At 45.5% G+C, this 13,183-nt stretch overlaps 1 protein-coding gene across 2 annotated transcripts in view; it reads left to right on the forward strand.

Moving 5' to 3' along the window:
- The first annotated feature begins 2,690 nt into the window (after nt 1–2,690).
- The window catches only part of CTNNA1 (catenin alpha 1), a 119,855-nt gene continuing 109,362 nt past the window's right edge, over nt 2,691–13,183 (forward strand). Inside the window, exon 1 of one of the 2 annotated variants that reach the window (XM_074838971.1) lies at nt 2,691–2,709. The gene's annotated coding sequence lies outside the window, so the exon portion shown is untranslated. Of the gene's footprint in view, nt 2,710–3,545; nt 3,693–13,183 lie in introns of those variants that run through there. The other variant, XM_074838970.1, reaches the window with a different exon arrangement.

The raw sequence follows: 13,183 nt of genomic DNA on the forward strand, positions 1-13,183 counted from the left end.
CAGCAGTGCCAGAAGGAGCCCCAGTGTAGATGCAAACGTACTGGTAAATCCATTCTCCTCCTGACTGAGGTTCGTTTAATTAAGGTGGGTTTTTTAGTTATTCTGCTTTGATGTACAGCTTAGGTGGCGTGGCTCAGTCCCACCTACAAGGCTTCCCACCCTGCTAGTGCAGTCCTGAGGCACGCATGGCTCTGAGACACTGGGATTTGCTTTCTGGCTGTGCAGATGTTGGTTCCTAACTGGATCTTGGGAGACGATCTTACTTCTTTAGGTATCTGAGCCTTGAAGAGGAAAGGTGATGCCTCCCAGCTGCAAGGGAATGCTGAGACCAGTACTGGGGAGCCCCCAGGACTTGACGCCATAGAATCCATGAGATGAGGTTTGTGCTAGACCCTCAGTTTTGTCACTGTGATACATTGCTGGCTTCTTGAGAGCCACCAGTCCTCAGGGATGCCACATTTTGGGGTGACCCCCATAGCGAAGCTCGCCCAGCTGTGAGGTCCCTACCCTGCTCCTGCCCCCCTCGCCAGCAGACCAGGGACGGGTACCTCTGCAAAAACAGCAGAGGTGACAAGGCTGCACCGTGTGCCTGCTCCTCTGCAGTCAGCTTTGTCAGCTGGTGGCATAGCGCAGCTGCCCTGGGGCTGTCCTCACTGCACAGTGTGACATCAGCTTGTAGATAGCCTCAACCCTCTGGTATTTGGACCCTGAGATTCCTTTATCGTATTTTTAGTTTTACCTCTTTCTATTGGTTGACTGCTGCCCATTCAGCCTCTCCTGCAGTGACTTCTGCCTGTCATTACACCACCCTACATCTTCTCCACTTTTCCTCGTTCCTTTTATTTCCTTCCCTCTTACTTCCCCCATTACCGTCTCCTGCCCCAGTTCTGTCTTCACAGCCCTCACTTCTGTTTCAACACTCACTTCTCACAAATAGCAAAACTAAACCACTCTTTTTAAAAAACACAAACACACATTTTGAAATGGGCATGAACGGACACATGGAGCAACTACATCATTTCATCAATTTTGTCACAGAAATAGAAAATTCAGTTCCAGCTGAAGCATATAATTTAGACCCTGTGTATGCTGGAACTAGCAGACAGCGTAGTTACACCAGGGGCTACATAAACAAGACCCTTCCTTGCTTGGCACACAAACCTACCCCAGGATTTAACAGCGAAAGGGCAGCTTCCCTGCCGTGACTACACCCACATGGGTGTCTTCAGGTGGCACTAGTCAGGGATCGCCCTTGTACACACATCTGACTAATGCAGACACGCTGCCAGGAGTGCGCAATTGCCAGCCATGTTCTGCTCTTACGTGCTATACCTCGAATTGCCCTAACAGGGGCGAGACTGAAAGTGTTTGTTTATTCTACTCACTTAACAACCTTCCCGCAGTATCGCTGCGGCGGCCTCTCCTCCTTGTCTGTCCTCTCCCCTGGCTTACATTTGGTTTTCACCTAGCGAAAAGGGGCAAGAGAAACATTTGAAGAAGAAAACAACAGGAAAATGGGATTACAAAACCATAAACACTGTTAAAAGGAAGATTCGGGGTCAAACAGAAAACTTCTAAGTCGTTTCAGAAAATGGATTAGATTTCAAGCTGCCGGCACAGCCTGATGCTGTCTTAATGACATTTACTGGATGGGAAGTGTTAGCTATTGTTCTTGGGTGCCTGTCTAAACAACACCCTGCATTACAGTCTCATTGACAGAGCCTGCCACCATGTTCCAGAGAGAACTGTTAATTAAGAGACAAAGTCCAATCTCAACCTAACGGGCTCTATTTTTACATAATTTTAGTTTTTGTTTGCTGAGTCTTTTAACTCGCTCCACGAACCAACAGAGCTGCCAGCTGATCTCCTACTTTTTCCTTCGCTTTTCACCAGCGCAGTGCAGAACATGTGATTCTCCACAACTCCAGGCCTTCTACCTTTGAGTTTGCAGTTTTAAAAGAGATTTTTTTTTTTTTCTATCTGACATTTTGTCCTGAAAGGATGCGAGACGTGCAGAACCGCCGAATGTGGAAGCCACCACAGGAGGCCAAGACATGATATTAAAAGGAGTAATGAAAGAAAGCAAGCTATTGAAGTGTAAACTCAATTTTACTGAGAGTATGCTACAGATCAGAAATGAGTAGTTTGAATCCCTGGTGCAACTGACACCAAAATATTAATGGTTTGGTACAAGCAGGAAATACAAAGAGCTTAAAAAATCTGTTTGCTCTGTGTTTCCAGAGGAGAACCTGTTTGTTAAGGCACTGAAGACCCTATATTATTTTAATAACATCTATCTCAGTCGGTATCATAATTACAGATCTCACTTTCTTTCGATTAACTTCACTCACCGACAAGGTTGGACTCCTGATCCCTATTTTCTTTCTGGATTGTAAAAAAATGATACTCTGTTTATTTCCTTGTCTTGGATCCCTTTTTTGGATTAAACCTGCAGGAAGGAAAAATGCAATCTAAATCGCTGCAGGACACCGTCTGTCTTCCTGCAGGAAAGGCTTGTAGGAGTATGGCAAAAATTGGAAACACGGCCCTGCTAATGCCATTGAACCAGGAGCTGGAGGAAAGTCACAGTTCTGAACCATGGTGTGCCTTCGCCGTGACCCTGATCTGGGGCCAGAACCCCTGGGAATCCGCATAGGCTGCCCATCTCCCTTGGCTAAATTACATCCTTTGAAGGAACCCACCTTCCTGGTAAGTTGCCCAATCTCTCTGTATTTTGCTTAATATCAAAGGATGGAGCGAGTAGGTTCAGGTATCTCAGAAGTGCTGGCAAATGAGTCATGAAGCGTATTAAATGTATTAAATTGTTTTTACAATCCAGTACAAGTGTAAGTTCTGTAGAGACGTTTGTATTAAAAACCATCTCAAAACACACCACGAAAAATCCCAGAGTAATTTGTCGTACGATAAAAACAGCCACTCTCTCACAAGAGACTCACTGAGACTTTTCCAAGCAACCTTCGAAACAAATCCCCACTTAAAGACAACTCTCCCCACCTGCAAACCTAGATTGAGGTTGGGTCCCTAAAACCCCCCTCTCTTCTGACAGGAGCTCTGGGGGCGCTGCTGGTACCTCAGAGATTTCTTCTCCCCTGTGTTCTTGTTATTAGAGACATTGGCATAAGACCAAGACTCTTCCTAAAAGGAACAGCTCTCGAGAAGGCTAATATACTTTAGGCTTTCAAAACAAAACACCAATTCACAAAATCTAAGAGGAACCGAGCTATAATTTTTCCTCCGTCTCCTTCAGACCCCAGTAGCCATCCCCTCCCGCTTCTCCGCAGGCCTTTTGCGTCCTCAGGAAGACAAAGCCAGGTTTTGACCCCCCATTTTTTGATTCTACCTCAAAAAAGAACGTCCGACCCGGCCTAGGGCGGCTGGGCCGGGCGGGGGGTCCAGGGGAGGGTTCCCCTCTCGGCTGAGGGCACTCGGCCCCTCCGCGGGGCTCCCGCCCGCCCCCAGCCCTCACCTGCCGGCGGGCGGTGCCGGGAAGGGCGCGGGGGCGGCGCGGCGGGCGGTGCCGGGAAGAGCGGCCGGGCCGGGGCGGGGAGGCGCCCGGAAGAGCCGATTTCCTCCGCGGGACGGGAGCGGCGCCGGCGGAGCGGCGGAGACAAAGCGGCCGGGGCCGGGCCGGAGCGAGGCGGTCGGCGGCGAGGCGACCCTCCTGCTCCCCGGTAAAGTTGTGGGGTCCTCGGCTGCGGCGCGGCCGCCGCGTTTCTCTCACTTGGAAACTTTTGAGCGGGGAGGCGGGCTGGGCCCGGCCGGCCGGCGGCTCCCCGGGGGGGGGGGGCGGCGGGAGGCTGAGGCGGGGGGAGCGCAGCGGAGCGCGGCCCGGCGCGGCGGAGAGCAGCGGGCCGGGCCGCCGCCGCCCGTGGGGTGTGGGCCGGGCCCGGACCGGCCGCGCTCGGAGGCCGCGCTGGGCCAGGCCCGGCCGGGCCTGTGTGGGGCGGGGAGGGCGCTGGGAGCTGGCTGGGACGGGGGGGGGTGGGAGCCGGCTGGGGTTTGGGTTGGGGAGCGCCGCTTCCCGGAGGAAAAGCGCCGGACGAGCGCGGTTCCTGGAGAAGTTTCGGTGGCAGCGGGGCTGTGGGGAGAGGCTCCTCCCCGCGCAGCCCGGCACAGCCCGGCGGGGCCGCCCCGGCGGTGGGCCCGGGCAGGGCGGCTGCGGGCAGGGCTGTCCGCCCGGCTGGCGACACGGAGTTGGTCTTGGCCCAACGTGCCCTTCCTCCTCCTCTGGACCCCCCGAGTTTCTCTTGGCAGCTGAAGTGAGCATCCTCCCTCTCGCCCGAGTTGGTGTTTCTGTTTCAGTACACAAAACGCAGCCTCTCTTCGCTGGGAACACCCCCCTCTCCTTAGCTTGGCTGTGCCACGTTTTTTGACACCCACCTCTAATCTGCTAGGATGCAGTAAGGCGAGTGCTTCTCCTTCGCTGAGGAAGTTTTGTACTACTTTTTACAGCCAAGAAGTAGGGAGGGTGTACCAGCCCTCGGCGGCTGGTGTGTGCATGACCCTTGTCCCCGCTGCCTGTGGTCACTGGGCGGTGTGTATCAGCCGGCTTTTATTCATTACTCATGCTGGTTCAACGCACCCGAAATCTTTCGGGCTGAAAGTTTGCAGGAAGGTGTGTGGCGCACTTATATTTAGTGAGGAATTGGATGTGACCGAGGAGCACTTCCCTGCCTGCCTGCCCTGCCGAGGAGGCGACGGGTGTCTTCTGGCGAGGGCGATCCATTGCTCGCTCGCCCAGTCCGGGGTACGAGCCTCCGTGACCGTGCCCTCCTTCCAGCTTTCGGAGTTATGACTCCAGGCATGTCTGGCTTATCTGTATTGAGCTAGTCTGGGAGCTCTTTGCTGCCCCCCCCGCCCCCCTTTTTTTTTCCCTTTGTCTTTTGTTTTTTGAGATGGGGGTTGTGTGAAAGGTATTCTTGGTGCTTGGGTTACTTGTTTCCTGCGTTTTTCCTGCACTGTGAGTGGGGAAGCGGGGGAGGTGGGAGAGGCTCTGTTAGCTGCGTTAGTGCATATCCTCAGTCCTGGCTACACCAGGCTCCCAAGTACTTTCGAGCCCGGCTAAAAAGAATGTGGCTTCTTTTTCAGCTCCTGGGTTGATCTGTAGGCAGGTTTGTGTTTAAATGGAGGAGAAAGTCCAGCTCACTTTACAATATGTGTGGGTCTTTTAGGTTACCTTTGGTCTGTCTTGGGGTGCTAAGGCCATGTTAAGTGTTTAGTAGGACTTGTTCTCCCTGCTGAATTGAAACTTTTTGTTTAAAAAGGGCATAATTTTATGTTGAGGCACTAACTGTTTTTTATTTATTGAGAAACAGTTTTTAAAACAAGGAAATGTTTTTTGACTTTTTTTCAGGAGAAACAGACAAAGGTTTATTAGGTTTTGTTTTAAAAAGGCTTTTCCCTAACCTTTTCCATAATAAACAACATGCCTTCAGTCTTTGTTTTTTTTTCCAGCCAGCTCTAATAATAGGCCTCTGCATCAGAGATTAAAAGTTTACGCGAGGTGGCAGGGGGGAGCACAGTGGGCAGAGATTAGAAATCCTGTGCCCAAACTGATGATTTAAAGTACCAGTGTAAATATTTACCTCTCAATAAATTTTCAAGCTTTGTGAAACATCAGTGTTTTCTGTGCAGACATATGTAATGGCAGACGTTAATGTGCAGCTTTTTTGTAGGGCTTCCGTTGGTCTGGTGAAGTTAGCTGAAAGATGTAATAGCAAAGTAATTTGTGTTTTTTCAGCAGCATGAATTATCTTCCTTCTGCAGCTGTAAGGTGGAGAAACCGATCTTGCAAAGGAATCCACATTAGTAGAAATGTTTGTGCTGCAAATACACTTTGGGGCTTCAGCCCTGCCTTGAAACTACATCTACTGTTCCTATTTGATTTCTAAATTACCTTTCTTATATAAAGAATTAGTTAAGCTCGCAAAAAATACTTAGTGGCAAAACCAGACTACTCATCATAGGTGGGTAGTAAGGCTAGTCGAGAGTGAGTACCTACATGGCCATGATATTTCTGTTAAAGGACTTGCTGTATTCAGTTTTACTGGCATCTCTTGTCTTTGCTGGACACTGAAGGAAACATGATGAATAGAGGACGACTGAGTATTATTTTGTTAGGAGAGTGCCATATTGAGACGGTCATCCAGCATAGTGATGAATGCCTGTTGTTTTTTACTATCGTGCCTTAACTGGAAATCACTCAGATTCTTGTGCTGTGGAACTTTAATGTATATAACCTTGAGGATCTGGCTCCTTTACTACTCTGGGAATTCACCCTAATTTAGTTTTATAGCTAATCTGGAATAGCTCTATTCAGTGAGTTTATAGCTCATGAGTTGGTTAAACAGTGTTGCAGCTTTAGAGAAAGTGCAGATGTTTGATAATTACTACTTTTAACTCCATACTATTTTAATCCAGTGTATGAAACTTAAAATAGAGCCTACCCACAAAATTGTATACCAGCACCCTACTGGAGGAGCTATGCTGAAAAGATGAGCATTGAGAGTGACCCGCTGTGCCCCAAAGCAGATCTGGGTGCAAATAGATTTATTGAGGTAAAGGAGTCATTCTCCTTGAGTGACTGAGACTTCTTATCTTCCAGTCAGGGTGAGAATGGGTGTTAATTCCGGTTTCTGGTGTGCAGTGGGTTGGTATAGACTCTTCTGTTGGCAAATCTGATACTTAAATATGATTCATAATTCCTCCTTGACTATTGTATTTAAAGAGCCAGCTACCTTTTCTCTGAACATGATTACATATTTTTGTTTGTCAATCCCAAATGTACTACGGAAAACATCTGCTAATCCTTTGATGTGTTTATAAATAGCTCTGGTGGAATCAGAGAGGAGTAACCTTTTTTCCGCATGCTTCATAAAGGGATAGAAATTATTAAACATGCAGATCTAAACTAACAGAGTTTGCAAAGGGAAACTCTCCCCAAATCTACTGACATTCCCTTCTGTTATAATTTTTTCTAATTTACGAGACAGCTACTTGATTAATCATTTAGACTCCTGAGAATCTCTTTTGAAAGGCTTTAAGTTCAGGCATCTATGGATGGAAAAAGCAAATGTGAGGCCAGCTATAGCTAAAGGATAACAGTTCCCAAGGTAGAGAGTGGGACAGTGCTGAGAACATGAAACCAAGCTGGGTGCCAGTCGGTTCCCCAGTAGAGCTGTCGTCATACACTGAATGACACAGGGAGGAGTGTTGATGGATGTTACAATCTAAGAGCAAGTTAAAACTCCTGTAGTGTTTCCAAGGCACTGAGGGGATTGAGAGCAAACAAGCTAGGGAACTATCGGCAGTGTGACAGGTAGAATTTCACTGTTGATAATATGAGATACAACTTAAGTTCATGGTGTGCATTTTTTCCAAACAATGCCCAGCTTTCTAAACTATCTGTGCCCTGTTAAGGAACAGATCTGCCTGTGACTGTATGTGCTTAAGAAGAATTTCTGTGTAGAACTGATGTCAGGGAGCAAATGAAATATTAGTGGAAGTTAGGGTAGAAGAGACTGTAAACCCATTAGCGCACCCTGTTCTGGAGCAGCCTTCAACAGCTACATTAAGAGGCTGAAACTAGTGAGCTTGTGTATAGCTGATAAAGGATCAGGAGGAAAAAAAAAGAATAGGTTTTTTTTCTTTACCTGGAGATAACTAAAGAAAATGAGAGAGTGTAGGCCAGACAGTTCTGTCATTATTGCTGTTCAGCACAAGATCAAGAGAGCATTTAGGTAAATAGTAAATTTACTTCTTTTCAGTTAACAAGCAATAAGAATTAATGCTATCAGGAACATGTGGCCTTGATGGCATGCGTGGGTTTTCCCCCTCCCTCCCACTGCCTTTCCCACTCCCCCAAGGGTTCAGAGAGTTTTCATTCACTGATTTATTCTGGGTACTTTTATAGGTGATATCTGTGTAGATCTAAGGCTCTAAGGGGGATATTCTTCTTTCCATATCTTTTCTGGATGATACAAACTCAGCGCAGAAGATCCACTTAAAAAAAATGGTCCGCACAAGGTTTGTGCTAGAAATGTAGTTTTACGTAGCCCAAAGGGTCACTTTAAATTTTCATGTAAACAAGGCCTGTATGCCTGGTGTTTAACCTGTGTAACATCAAGCAGGTCAGTATTCTTCTCTGCAAAGTGCTCTTGAGATCTTCAGCTGAAGCTGTAGATGGGTAAGTAGTTTTTTTTTAATTGACTAGAATAACGAATTGAGGAACAGCATTGTTGAATAGCAGAGGACAGAACTGGTGGTATGCCGAGAAGCAAGGAGGTGCAAGTGGATGTTCCTCTGTGTGAATACAGCTAATCAGGATGTACAAGCTGCCTGTTCTTTACCCACTTTCTTGCAAGTATGTCCTTGTAATGTATACTTGTAAAACTAATTTCCTTTAGCATGACTTAAAGACCTAGCAAGTCTCGTTGCTTGATGTTGAAGAGTTGCTCACAGTCTTGGATTATTCATGATGGACTGTGGACAGGTATGCAAGTGACAAGTCTTGTATAAACTTAATGGTACAATTTACCATAAAGTTCGTTTCAAGCAGTACCTGATGTCCAGGTGTTTCAGAGTCTAAGCATCTTAAAGCTTTAAATAATTTATTCATTTAAAGGATGAGAAGTTGAACATTGAACTGGAAGTTGTGCACTGCTATAGCTGAGAGGTCCATCCAGCCTAGTGTCCTGTCTCCATGACCCTCATCATGAGGTTTTGGTTGTATTGGTCCCATCAACTTTTTATTAGTCTAGCCCTTGTCCCAGGCCCTAAATTACAAGCCCTTCACCTGCCCTTGGCCAAGCTGGCTGTTAACAGCAACAGGAGGAGGGAATAAGACAGGAACTCCAGGGGTTGTTTCCATTCCCACTGCTTGTCACACTGTTGAGCAGTATCCTCTGGCTCTTTGACGCCTTTGAGGAGTGATGGATGCTCTTGGGTGGTGTCTGGTGTCACCCTCTGGTTCCCCAGTCATAATTATTGACGCTTGCCTCCTTTCTTTTTATTGACCCCCATAATCGTTTCGCTTCCCTTCCCTGTATCCTCCCCCACCTTTTTCTTGGACTGTGGCAGTGTGTAAAGCCATCCCTAAAAGGGAAAGTGACAGGCAAGCAATAAAAGGAGCAATAAAACCATGAGAAAAGGGCAGACAAATAGCACTGCTTCTTGGAGGTGCTCTGCCAAGCTCCCACAGTGTAGGAGCTTCCTTCGAGCCTGAGCTGACTTCTGGTCCACGGGTTTGCCCAGCGGCTCTCGTGGCTGGTGCCCAGCACTGCTTGGCTGCTGATGCTGGCGGGCTCCTCTGCAGTTACAGGCTGCCTGTCCCTTCGTTGTATTCAATAGGCTCAGTTCAATGACTTAATTTCTTTTAAATTTAGAAACCTTCTTGAGAGTTGAACAGCTTCATACAAGCTACAAGTGAAATGAAAGGCACGACATATTTTTTGAGAGAGTAAAAAGCAAGGATCTGGTTTGGCTGTATGAAAAGCTCTGGAGTGGTTTGAATTTCTCTACGAAGTATGGCTTTGTAGTTCCTGCCACTTCCACTTTTTGGAAGATGTGTTTAATTACAAACCACTGCTGTTACAGCTGGAAATTGATTTCCTAACCAACATTAAACAATGCATCCTGAAAGCAGAGAAGTGGGGAAGGCTTTTAGGAAAGTGAGCATATCCCTTATTTGTTACTCCACAGCACTTCGCTGCTGGTGGAGTCCTTAATCACAATACTCTTATTTTGTGCTGGTACAGTGAAGAGTGCAACATGATTGTGTGGGTGGTTTTCCCCCCTCCCCTCCTGTCTGGGGCTAGGGAGAAAAAAACAATGACATAAGATGCAATAAACAGTAGCAAAAAACCCCCAAAACCTAGAAGGTTTATTTGTAGTAAAACAGAATAATGCAAATTAGTTGTGCAAGGTTACAAGCGTATAACCTCGAGGAAGAAAAAGTTAATTTCTGGTCTGTACGCATCAGTACGTTAGCATCAGGTGTTTTAAGCTGTTTTACTTAGTTTGCAGGAATTGGTTAAGACAATTTGATTATGTTTAACAGAATATTATCATGGGCCTAGGGAAAAGTCAGTGGTTATCGGTGAAAGATGCAGTGTTCAGCAGAACCAGAGGCAAAGCACTGTGGCAAAGCCAATTGAACAGGATTTCTTAGCTCATCTGTTTTTTGTTCAGTAGCTTTGTCTTGTTTCCTGTTTCTGGGGGTGAGGAGAAGGGGTGGAGGGAGAAAATGTGTCTTTAATCAGATATAAGTTGATTTCCACTGAGTAAATGGCTGTGGTACTAGCTTAAAATCCTTTTTTTTTTTTTTTTCCCCAGCAAGACCAGCCAAGCAATGACTCTTTCCTCTCAAACCTTCCGGTTCCTTCTTGTTGCTTTTATGAAATGTGGGTGGGTCAGTGACATTAGTGGTTTGTTTGGGTTTTTTTTAAACAAAAGTTGCTTTAATTGGTCATCCATATGCGAAGGCAGTGACTTGAAAGGATTCCTGTCCAGGCGGATTGTTGTTAGCTCTGATTCTCATGCACCACTGTGCACCCCTGGCGAGTTTGTACTTGACAGAAGGTGGTTATGGCTTTGCAGGTAACTCTGGTAAGCATCCAAAAATTAATCGCACAAGTGTGTTTTTATTATTACTTGCTTTGCTCTTCTGGAGAAGCTGCAAAGCTCTCATCAGTCTGTGCCTTCCGTGTTCTCAGTGTCTGCAGCCTTGTTGACAGTTTGCAGGGAGAGGAGATGGTGTATATTAGAGCATCCTACCTTACATATTCTTCCAGATAATTGCAGTCATTTAAAAGATGCTTAACTCATCCAGACAATGTTGTGTGTTATTTTCATGTTCACTCTTCTTCCTGGAGTTTTTTTGATTCTCCGCCCCCTTCTTAACTTGCAGCATGTGTTGGTGGAGCTGCAAGTTGAGTTGCCTGGGGGCGTCCAGTGATGGTGCAGTAGTTCTTCCCGTGGAACTAATTCATTGTTTATAGCTAAGAGGTGTTGCTGAAGGTTGTTGTGAGCATAAAGTGAAATTCTCTGCCTTATCACTTGTGGGTTTTGTTATTTCTTTTTTCTTTAAAAAATAATTGCTTTGTAATTTTTAGATAAGGCTGACAGTGTTCCTGAATCAAAGTGAAGGACCGAAAAAGGAATTCTAAATGACTTTTTCTATAAACTTTAGAAAACATTTTACTTTGAAGAATCTTTACACTAATGTTCTCCTTTGCTTCAGTGGGTGCTGCTGTTTTAGTAGCTTTTGCAAATGGAGAAAACTGTGGAAAACTTTTTTCACTCTTATAATACAATGAATTTTTGCTTTGTAGCCTGTAGTTGCTGCTATGCTGGGCATGTGATGGAAAAAGGGTATGATATATAGTATCTGTTAATATAAGACTGTCCATTTCCTCCATGTTTGAGCAGATTGTCTCATCAAACTCCTAATGATATCAAACCTCTTTTTTTTTTTTTTCCCAAAACGTGTGTTGGCTCAAACAACTCCAGTATTTGTATATTTTTGACTGTTTTAAAATTGTTAATGAAGGTGTAGATTTAGGAGATGTGGTCAGCTAAAAACACTGAAGGGTATTGCATAACAACGTATTAATTTAGGAAAGAAAACGCGGTTTGAGTGGGGTCAGATTCTGGTTATTTCTGACTCTGTAGCTTAAACGGCACTTTTTATTGCAGATTGAGTGCTGAAGAAGATCAGAACAAAAATACGCAGGTTTTCTTTTCCTTTTATTGCCAGCCATCAGTGGTTTTCTTGCAAGCTAAGCAAGAATTAATTTTGCAGCACTGGCAAATTCTTGTGCCAACTGATAAAGTAGCCTGATTTATTACAAACTTTTTCTTTGAGCAGTACTTGTGGCAAAAATTAATTTGTTAAAAGGTTGCCCCTTCTTGCATTCATTGTTGAGTTAAGGTTGGTAATTGGAACCTGTGCTAGTGTAGGTTGGGGTTCGAAAAGCCATGCTCTCTAGCCACAGCATAGTTGTTATGTCTTCACTGAGTGTATCCCTAGGGTCTGAAATGCATACTGTGGTGCTGAGAGTGGCAGTAAGCTGTTCTTCCATCCTTTCTTAATGATTTTAGGGAAGCTTCACACAATTTTCTGCCTCAAAGGTGGGAAGAGACACTGAGGTTGGAAGGGCTCTCAGGAGTTGTATCAAAGTGGTCCAGGAGATGTGCAAGTCTCACCTGGGCTCTCATATCCCCTCTCCAGGCTGAGTCCCCTTGTTTTGTTTGAAAGTGCTATCTGTATAGGCTTAAATGGGAGCTATGTGGCTGAGAGAGGGCTGGGGTTTGGTTGTTATCGCTGCAGGGATAAGTCAGTTCAAAGTTGTTGCTTTTTGCAAGCATGTTGCCCTTTCTCATGGCCAGAGTGCTGCAGTCCCGATCCAAAGAGCAGACAGCTAAAATACAGCAGTTACAAATCTAGTGATGGCTTGTTCTGATTTTGGAAGGTATTTTTCATGGTGTTAGTATTGCAGGTCAGCATAAAAATGCACCAACATTATTGTGAAGACAGAATGGGTGGTTTATTATTAATGGTAATAGCTTGGTGCTCATGACACGTCATTTCCTTTCCCAAATATAAAGTTTTGCAGCTGGAATGTTAAAATTAATCTTAGTTACATAGGCGATTGTCTTTTTTAGAAAAAGCATGTGTGTCTTCTAAAACAGTGTCTTGATACACATCAGTTTTCTTTATGTGGTTGGAATCCTGCTTGAGTTTTGGAAACTGAAAACTACAGAAATAAGTTGGGTGCTTGTTGGGACATACTGGGATATCCATCTGGATAGTTAAATGGATATAAGCATGAGTTTGGTTCTTGCATTGTTTTAGGATGTCATGCCTGAACTGGAGCCTTAGCGTGGCATACGTAAGTCACATAAATAAGTTGCCCATGTTTGCTTGTGATTTGGCTTGTCATGCACCTCCTTTCTAGCTCCTTTGAGGCAAAACAATCCTGGCAAAAATAAAATGATCAGAGCCTAACGCTTATGTAACTGAAGGCAAGAGGCTGTTGTTAGCACTGGCGTCTCCAGGTTTATTTGTAGTTGTGAAGTCACTGCTGTGGTCCCAGGAACACCACAGTGAAGCTGCTTGTAGAGGGCGTGCCTTCCATCCTCTTCATGATAGCTAGACCAAAAT

This window comes from Strix aluco, chromosome 13 (genome assembly GCF_031877795.1).
Source record: "Strix aluco isolate bStrAlu1 chromosome 13, bStrAlu1.hap1, whole genome shotgun sequence".
Taxonomy (NCBI): domain Eukaryota; kingdom Metazoa; phylum Chordata; class Aves; order Strigiformes; family Strigidae; genus Strix; species Strix aluco.